This window comes from Mustela nivalis, assembly GCF_964662115.1.
Source record: "Mustela nivalis genome assembly, chromosome: 7".
Lineage (NCBI taxonomy): Eukaryota > Metazoa > Chordata > Mammalia > Carnivora > Mustelidae > Mustela > Mustela nivalis.
The window spans coordinates 114,696,180-114,706,163 of NC_139026.1; the positions used below are offsets into that span (position 1 = coordinate 114,696,180).

Sequence of the window (9,984 nt, forward strand, 5' to 3'; positions counted from 1 at the left end):
CCTTAAAAATATGTGTTACTCCATAGAAACAAAAGATGTCAGGTGACTCACTCCAGGCAAATAGGAAGAGTAAGAGAAGGTATGTCATACTTGCAGGTAGACAAGGTATTGAGATTAAGTGAAGTCTAAGTGGTTTCTAAGAAAATCTATGGCCCATTCATATTGTTTTATGTTTATTAGCGGCATGAACATCACTCTTTAAAAAGCTCTAGGTTTTGCATTTGCATCAGAGATCTCCCACACTGAAAATGAAGGGTGACTTACAATAATGAAACATAGTTCTCAACAAATGTAAAACTCACGCATTTAAATGATTTTTTTAATTTTTAAATTAGCCATTTAGAAAGGTTTTGCAATCATAGTAGTATTGCTATTACTTGAAGTATTTTCACAACTTTTTGCAGTGTTCCTTATGATAATATTCTTACCTTATAAATTTTTTAAAGACTTTATTTATTTATTTGACAGACAATGATCACAAGTAGGCAGAGAGGCTGAGAGGAGGAAGAAGACTCCCCAATGAGCAGAGAGCCTGATGAGGGGTTCGATCCCAGGACCCTGGGATCATGGCCTGAGCTGAAGTCAGAGGCTTTAACCCATTGATCCACTCAGATGCCCCTCAAACCCATTCTTACTTCTCTTCTGCCCATCACACCTTTTTAATATATGGTGTCATATTTTACATTCTTTATTTTGTGAATCCCTTGTCTGATTCTCACTGAAATATTTAATTTTTTTATTTTTTAAGATTTTATTTCTTTGTCAGGAAGAAAGAGAGAGGTAAATCAAACACAAGTAAGGGGAGTGCAGGCAGAGGAAGAAGCAGACTCCCTACTGAGCAAGAAACCCAATGTGTGACTTGATTCCAGGATCATGAGATCATGACTTGAGCCAAAACTAGATGTTTAACCAACTGAGACATCCAGGCATCCCAGAAGTATTTTTTTTTAAGTGCCTTTGTATTTCCCTCTTTTTAATCTTACTTATGGCCTTTCCTTTCTTCTCAAAGAATCCCCTTAAATTATTCTTGTACAACTTGTTTAGTGATCATGAACTCCTTTAGTTTTTCTTTTTCTGAAAAAAATCTTTCCTTCTATTGTGAAAGACAGCCTTACTAGACAGAGTAGTTTTGGCTGTAGATTTTTTTCTTTCAGCACTTTGAATTTTTAATCCACTCTCTTCTGGCTTGCAAACTTGCTGCTGAAAAATCCTCTGAAACCCTTTTGGGGTTTTCCTCATATGTAACTGTCTTATTCCTGCATGCTGATTCTAATTTTTTTTCCTTATCATTTTTTTTGCCACTTTGACTACTATGTGCGTTGGTGTAGACCTTCTTAGGTTGATTTTCTTGGGGGATTTCTGTGCCTCTTGGATTTGGATATCTCTTTCCTTCTCCAGACTATGGAAATGTTCAGTTATTATTTCTTCAATAAATTTTCTGCCCCCTTTTTTCCTTTTCTTCTCTTTCTGGGTTCCTTACAATGTGAATATTATTATTCTTGATGGATCATTGAGTTACCAAAGTCTATTATCATTTTGTATAATTCTTCTTCCTCTTATTAGTTCATCTAGTTTATATTCCATTACTCTGTCACTAATTTGTTCCTCAGCTTCTTCCAGTCTGTTATTTATTCCATCAAGGGTGATCATAATTTCCCTTATTGTGTTCTTCATCTCTAATTGGTTCTTTTTTAACTCTGTTACCGGTGTCACTGGTTTCCACCACTCTATTCTCAAGTCCAGTCAGTATCTTTATGATCATTATTTTAAATTCTCTATGAGGCATGTTACTTAATGTCATTTTCCTTAGGTCTCTTGCTGTGGTTTGCCCTTTTTTTTTTCATTTTTGACATATTATTCTGTCTTCTCAATTTGCCTAGCTCTCTGTTTCTGTGTGTTAAGGAAAGTCTACCATGTCTCTTGCTCTTGAAAGTAGTGCATGGGTCATGTACTTTTAACTTGATGGTGCTGGTCCTCTTCTACGGGGGACATGTGCCTGCTACTGAGACTGAGGTCAACTTTGGCCATTCTTCACAGTGAAAGTGGGCTTGGGGTGCAGTTTTATCTGCATGCATAAGGTGCATGCATCCTCCATGGGAGATCAGGAGACAATGTTGTCAAGGTCTGCCCAGTTTTTTGAAGGAAGAGTTCTGCAACACCAGAACTGAGTCAGGTCTAGCTGGATAGGCTGAGTGCTGTGAAAGCAAGTTAGGTAGTGATTGCAGGTGGCACACTGGCTCCTGAAAATGGCTGTTTTTATGATGAGGGACAGGAGAGGGGAATAGGTCCTAACATCTTTGTTCCCAGAGAAGTCCCTCAGGTAATTCTGAGATTTTAACTCACCCTCCCATAAGCCCCAGCTGTCTTTCAAACTGTTGCTACCAATTATCTCTGCAGTCTCTTTGCTGTGCTATCTCTTTAAGGGCAGAGGCTCAGAGAAAATTTCCTTCTGGGCTCTCTTGGAGTGGGACCCACTGATTTTTTTTTTTTTTTTTTTTTTTTTTTTTAGAAAACTGCCTTTATTCTATTAGTAGTTGGAAAAATTAACTGGTACAGAAAAAAAGTTTAGTCAGCTGGAGAGGAGAGTGAGTGCCACTCAACAGAACGGACAGCTCCTTTGGGAGGGAACCTGGATACAGTGAGGAAAAGGAGCACTGTGAACTAGAGCCAGACCCTGCAGTCCAGGTGAGACAAGTCATGCCACCTGCTGAAGTGTCTAAGTGCCTCAGGCATGAAACCAAATTCCTATTTATTTAGCCCAGCTCTGGGGAGGGGGTACTGGATATGTGGGACCGAGAACAGGTGATATGGGCCATCTTTTATCAGAGAAACTGACAAAATGGGAATTTTAAAAATGAATTTTCAATCTGACTTTATTTTCAAATACACTTTCTTTAAAAAAAAAAAAAACCAATACACTTTCTGCAGGGATGACAAATATTAGTATTAGGAAATCCAATTATACAAAAAATACTACATCTAGTCTGCAGTAGATATATTTATTTTTTGGTAACATACATTAAGTGGCACTAATTACACAGTAACTATAAAGTAACTAACATGAAACCACAGAACTGTAACTCTGCCACAGCTGCATAGACTTGGGCCTTTCTGGATGAGCATTTTCAAAAAACTGGATGCCCATCACAGAGTTATGCCAATAAAATCTGTTAAGGAGTAAAGCTCTGAAGTAGGGACTCACTATAGTATCTTGCAGCTGACAGATGACAGGCAGGACATGTTAGTTATAAAGTAGTTACAGCCTAATTAACAAAAGTTACCAACTGTTTCTTTTTCTAGAAAGAAGCAAGAAGTTAAGAAATTCCTTGAATTAGCGCCTGGTGTGTCAGGTGGGAGTGCAGAGGAGGGCTGTTAGAGCGGTGTCAGAAGGACCCCGGTGGTCAGGTGGGTTAGACATCATTAATAATCATGGTTGGCTTCTAAATACTGGTAGCAAGATGACTTCTGATTTGTAATCTTAGGTAAATTATAGATAAATGAAAAAGGCCAGTAATCATACACTAAGATTAATAAACAGCACTTCAAAATTAACTGCATGAGGGCTGTGCTTGCAGCAGGGTTTCACAAGACAAGGCACCCAGATTTTTTCTTCCCATTTCTGGCTTGCAGAGCAGCTCTCGTGGCTATTTCAAAAACCTCCCTCACTCCATCTTTGGTGTTTGCAGAACACTTCATGTACCCAAAAGCGCCGATCCTGTTTGCCATATCTCTGCCTTCTTCAGGTTTCACCGGCTCCTGCTTCATCTTGGCTAGCTCCCGCTTTGTGTGCTCATCATTCCGAAGATCCTTCTTGTTCCCAACCAGGATGATGGGCACGTTGGGACAGAAGTGCTTGACTTCCGGGGTCCATTTTTTTCTGGGATATTTTCTAAACTATCAGGGCTGTCAATGGAGAAACACATCAGTATAACATCAGTGTCCGGATAGGAGAGAGGCCTCAAGCAGTCATAATCTTCCTGCCCAGCTGTATCCCACAAAGCCAACTCTACCGGCTTTCCATCAACTTCCATATCTGCCACATAGTTCTCAAACACTGTGGGTACATACACCTCTGGGAACTGGTCCTTGCTAAAGACGATGAGCAAACAAGTCTTGCCACAGGCTCCATCACCAATAATCACCAGTTTCTTCTGGATGACAGCCATGCTTACAAATGTGCTGCAAGACCCACGGTCTGTGTGGCAGAAGTTCTACAAGTGCCTTGAACTTCTCAGATGAAAGGCACTTAGGCGACGACTCGCAGTCCCGTCTCTCTGGGCTGAGGATGCCTGTCCGCTAGTCGCAAGCTCGGAGATGGGCGGGTGGCTAAGGAGACTGCAACACACTAATGAGAGAACCCATGGAGGACTGCGGGCGGCGGGTGGTGGGCGGCAGGCGGGGAGCAGGGAGCGCGAGCGAGCGAGGGGGGGACCCACTGATTTTAATGTTCCAATTTTAAGTCCTACTAGTTATACGCACTCATGAAATTCAGCCCCTCTGATTTTCAAAAACAAATGCTATGGGCATTTCTCTTCCCTTTATAGGCTTCCTGATATACTTCAATGTTTCTGGCTCTTCTTCATATCCATGACTCCCTTTCTCCAGTGGTTAGAGCCATGGGGCTTTGCTTTCCAAGAAGTCATTGCCCTTCCTACTCTTAAGTGTCACCTCTTAAAGTTACATTAAGTTGTGGGTTTTTTCAGCCAGTCTGAGTTCTTTTCTTGGGTGTTTATTCTGCTGAGAGTGTTATCTAGTTGATGAGGTAAGTTTAGGATCCTCCAACTTTGTCGTTTTCCCCAGAAGTTCTCCAGAATTTCTTTTATCTTTTCTTTTAATGTAGAATGTGAAATTTATTTTGTCTTACTTAAGTATGAACATGATAAAAATAAGTCTCTTATTTAAATATGTGTGTACTTTTTTTTTTAATTTTTTTTTATTTTTTATAAACATATATTTTTATCCCCAGGGGTACAGGGCTGTGAATCACCAGGTTTACACACTTCACAGCACTCACCAATGCACATACCCTCCCCAATGTCCATAATCCCACCCCCTTCTCCCAAACCCCCTCCCCACAGCAACCCTCAGTTTGTTTTGTGAGATTAAGAGTCACTTATGGTTTGTCTCCCTCCCAATCCCATCTTGTTTCATTTATTCTTCTCCTACCCACTTAAGCCTCCATGTTGCATCACCACTTCCTCATATCAGGGAGATCATATGATAGTTGTCTTTCTCTGCTTGACTTATTTCGCTAAGCATGATACGCTCTAGTTCCATCCATGTTGTTGCAAATGGCAAGATTTCATTTCTTTTGATGGCTGCATAGTATTCCATTGTGTATATATACCACATCTTCTTGATCCATTCATCTGTTGATGGACATCTAGGTATTTTCCATAGTTTGGCTATTGTGGACATTGCTGCTATAAACATTCGAGTACACGTGCCCCTTTGGATCACTACGTTTGCATCTTTAGGGTAAATACCCAATAGTGCAATTGCTGGGTCATAGGGCAGTTCTATTTTCAACATTTTGAGGAACCTCCATGCTGTTTTCCAGAGTGGCTGCACCAGCTTGCATTCCCACCAACAGTGGAGGAGGGTTCCCCTTTCTCCGCATCCTCGCCAGCATCTGTCATTTCCTGACTTCTTGATTTTAGCCATTCTGACTGGTGTGAGGTGATATCTCATTGTGGTTTTGATTTGTATTTCCCTGATGCCGAGTGATATGGAGCACTTTTTCATGTGTCTGTTGGCCATCTGGATGTCTTCGTGGCAGAAATGTCTGTTCATGTCCTCTGCCCATTTCTTGATTGGATTATTTGTTCTTTGGGTGTTGAGTTTGCTAAGTTCTTTATAGATTCTGGACACTAGTCCTTTATCTGATATGTCGTTTGCAAATATCTTCTCCCATTCTGTCAGTTGTCTTTTGATTTTGTTAACTGTTTCCTTTGCTGTGCAAAAGCTTTTGATCTTGATGACATCCCAATAGTTCATTTTTTCCCTTGCTTCCCTTGCCTTTTGCGTTGTTCCTAGGAAGAGGTTGCTGTGGCAGAGGTCGAAGAGGTTGCTGCCTGTGTTCTCCTCAAGGATTTTGATGGATTCCTTTCACACATTGAGGTCCTTCATCCATTTTGAGTCTATTTTTGTGTGTGGTGTAAGAAAATGGTCCAATTTCATTTTTCTGCATGTGGCTGTCCAATTTTCCCAGCACTATTTATTGAAGAGGCTGTGTTTTTTCCATTGGACATTCTTTCCTGCTTTGTCGAAGATTAGTTGACCATAGATTTGAGGGTCTATTTCTGGGCTCTCTATTCTGTTCCATTGATCTATGTGTCTGTTTTTGTGCCAGTACCATGCTGTCTTGATGATGACAGCTTTGTAATAGAGCTTGAAGTCCGGAATTGTGATGCCACCAACGTTGGCTTTCTTTTTCAATATCCCTTTGGCTATTCGAGGTCTTTTCTGGTTCCATATAAATTTTAGCATTATTTGTTCCATTTCTTTGAAAAAGATGGATGGTACTTTGATAGGAATTGCATTAAATGTGTAGATTGCTTTAGGTAGCATAGACATTTTCACAATATTTATTCATCCAATCCAGGAGCATGGAACATTTTTCCATTTCTTTGTGTCTTCCTCAATTTCTTTCATGAGTACTTTATAGTTTTCTGAGTATAGATTCTGTGTCTCTTTGGTTAGGTTTATTCCTAGGTATCTTATGGTTTGGGATGCAATTGTAAATGGGATTGACTTCTTAATATCTCTTTCTTCTGTCTTGCTGTTGGTGTAGAGAAATGCAACTGATTTCTGTGCATTGATTTTATATCCTGACACTTTACTGAATTCCTGTATAAGTTCTAGCAGTTTTGGAGTGGAGTCTTTTGGGTTTTCCACATATAGTATCATATCATCTGCAAAGAGTGATAATTTGACTTCTTCTTTGCCGATTTGGATGCCTTTAATTTCCTTTTGTTGTCTGATTGCTGAGGCTAGGACCTTTAGTACTATGTTGAATAGCAGTGGTGATAATGGACTTCCTTGCCGTGTTCCTGACCTTAGCGGAAAAGCTTTCAGTTTTTCTCCATTGAGAATGATATTTGCGGTGGGTTTTTCATAGATGGCTTTGATGATATTGAGGTATGTGCCCTCTATCCCTACACTTTGAAGTGTTTTGATCAGGAAGGGATGCTGTACTTTGTCAAATGCTTTTTCAGCATCTATTGAGAGTATCATATGGTTCTTGTTCTTTCTTTTATTGATGTGTTGTATCACATGGACTGATTTGCAGATGTTGAGCCAACCTTGCAGCCCTGGAATAAATCCCACTTGGTCGTGGTGAATAATCTTTTTAATGTACTGTTGAATCCTATTGGCTAGTATTTTGTTGAGTATTTTCGCATCTGTGTTCATCAAGGATATCGGTCTATAGCTCTCTTTTTTGGTGGGATCCTTGTCTGGTTTTGGGATCAAGGTGATGCTGGCCTCATAAAATGAATTTGGAAGTTTTCCTTCCATTTCTATTTTTTGGAACAGTTTCAGGAGAATAGGAATTAGTTCTTCTTTAAATGTTTGGTAGAATTACCCCGGGAAGTCGTCTGGCCCTGGGCTTTTGTTTGTTTGGAGATTTTTAATGACTGTTTCAATCTCCTTACTGGTTATGGGTCTGTTCAGGCTTTCTATTTCTTCTTGGTTCAGTTGTGGTAGTTTATATGTTTCTAGGAATGCATCCATTTCTTCCAGATTGTCAAATTTATTGCCGTAGAGTTGCTCATAGTATGTTCTTAAATATGTGTGTACTTTTTGAAAAATTAAAGCAGTTCTCATTATCCTTTATTCAATTCAGTTAAATAAAAATAAATTTAATGGAATTCATTTTAAATATCAGTGTGTATATTCTTATGCTGGTGGTGGATGTCATTGCAAAACTTCTTTGAAATAACCAATTCATATAACTAGCAATAAGATGAGTTTGCCATGTGGACACTGAGATTTCATTGAAGAAGTAAGAATACTAGCAAGTTGTATCAGCATATGGGAACATTTTTTTATCTTAAGGTCATAATTAGTATTATTCCTACATTTGTCCTGCCATGTTTCTTTTTTTTTTTTTTTACAGTCCCCTTTCCTTCTATTTTTCCTTCCTTAATTCTTTCCTCATTTTCTTACTTTTATTCTTTTTCTTTTATTGTTTATTTGTTTTAAGTGATCTGCTGAGCAGTCCTGATGTGGGACTCAATTCCCGAACCCTGGAACCATGACCTGATCCAAAGGCAGATGATTAACAGCTAAGACACCAATAAGAGTTGACATATTATTCCTATACTATACTTGGGTAAGCTGAGGCTCACCTAATTTAGGTAGATTTTCCAAGAACAAACACACTTAGTAATGAATTCAAAATTTATTATGAGTGTAAACACTTAATTCTTCTACCTATAACTTAACATTCTATTTCCTTTTATTTCATTTACTCCACAGAAAAAATAAATCAATGGATTGTTTACGATGGGAAGACATTTCCATTTTGTAAATCATTTTAATATCATGACAGTTTTAATCATCTCCATTGATTTTTCAAGTGGATATCCAAAGAGTTTTGAGATGTGATTCTTACTCTATAATGTTTTGATGTCTGTTGCCAGGATCTCCATTGTTAATTATTTAAATTCCTGTAGTCAAAGAATTTAGAGCTAAAAAGTGCTTTGGTTTATTATAACCTAATTATCTAAGTTTATTTTTCATGGGAGAATTGAAGTGTATAGATATTAAGTCAAGATTTCATCCTCAAATTCCAAGAAGCAGAGCTAGGCTTTTCATATTATTATCATGTCTTTCAGTTCTAGATTAAGGAAAACAATAAATCCTTATCCTGGTAAGATAATACATTTCAGATTTTTTTATTTTTTACCTATAACCATTTTTCTTTTCCATTTCATGTTGATCTTCTGCATTTATCCTATTCATCAGTTATGGTAATTTGCTCATATGAAGTTGATAGAGACTAAGAAAATATAGATAGATGAATAACAGTAATCCCAGAATTATACTTTTCTATAAAATCATGAATCCCACTCCATTTTAATGGAAAATGTGGCTCCTGATAACTGACTTTGGCCAAAATGTCGACATTTAACTTTGTCTATGATTTCATACTTCTGGGTCAGTAATTCTCCCTCAGTACAAGGCTGATAGATTTTTACACAAAAATGAATCGTCAGAAATATCAATACCTCATATATATCTTTCAAGGTGGATACAGTCTTTCTTCTATTTAGATATTTTATTTTATTTGTATATATTTATGTTGCATTCCTTTCAAGAATTATATCCTTCATCTATTTCTTTCCTAAAATTTCTCATCTGTTATCTCTTAACCTTTTCTGCTTTATTCTTTAACATACTTATAGCTATTTTAAAGTTCCTGTCATAATCCCAACATATGAGTCATAAGTTGATCTACTTGTATTGACTATTTTTCTTCTAAAATATAGCCTATTTTCTTTTGCTTTATGAGCACTTTACCTCTTAAAAATATTTTGCTATGTTCAAAATTTATATAAGGGAAAAGTTAAGACCAAGTACATAATGTTTACAGTTTAAAAAAGGCTCTTTTTTCCAGCTTTCTTGAGATATTATTGACATATAACATATGTAAGTTTAAGTATACAACATAATGCTTTGATACATGTATATATCATTATATAATTATCATAATAAATTCAGTTAACACCTCCAATGCCTCACATAATCATACTTTTTTCCCTGATAATAACATTTAAGATCTACTCTCTTAACAACAATTGTTTGTGAATTTTAATCACCATGCTGTGCATTAGTTCCCCAATACTTATTAGTCATATAACTGGAAGTTTGTACTCAACATCTCCTATTTGTTCCACCTTCCAACCTCTGCTAACCATCATTCTACTCTCATTTTAAAGAGTTCAGCTACTTTAGATTTCATGTAAAGTGAAAACATAA

At 37.6% G+C, this 9,984-nt stretch overlaps 1 pseudogene across 1 annotated transcript; it reads right to left on the bottom strand.

Annotated features, from left to right (window-relative positions):
• Positions 1 to 2,904: 2,904 nt before the first annotated feature.
• On the bottom strand, positions 2,905 to 4,356 carry LOC309868407 (transforming protein RhoA pseudogene; annotated as a pseudogene). The gene has a single exon. The product of its transcript is annotated as a transforming protein RhoA pseudogene (transcript).
• Between the last annotated feature and the right edge of the window lie 5,628 nt (positions 4,357 to 9,984).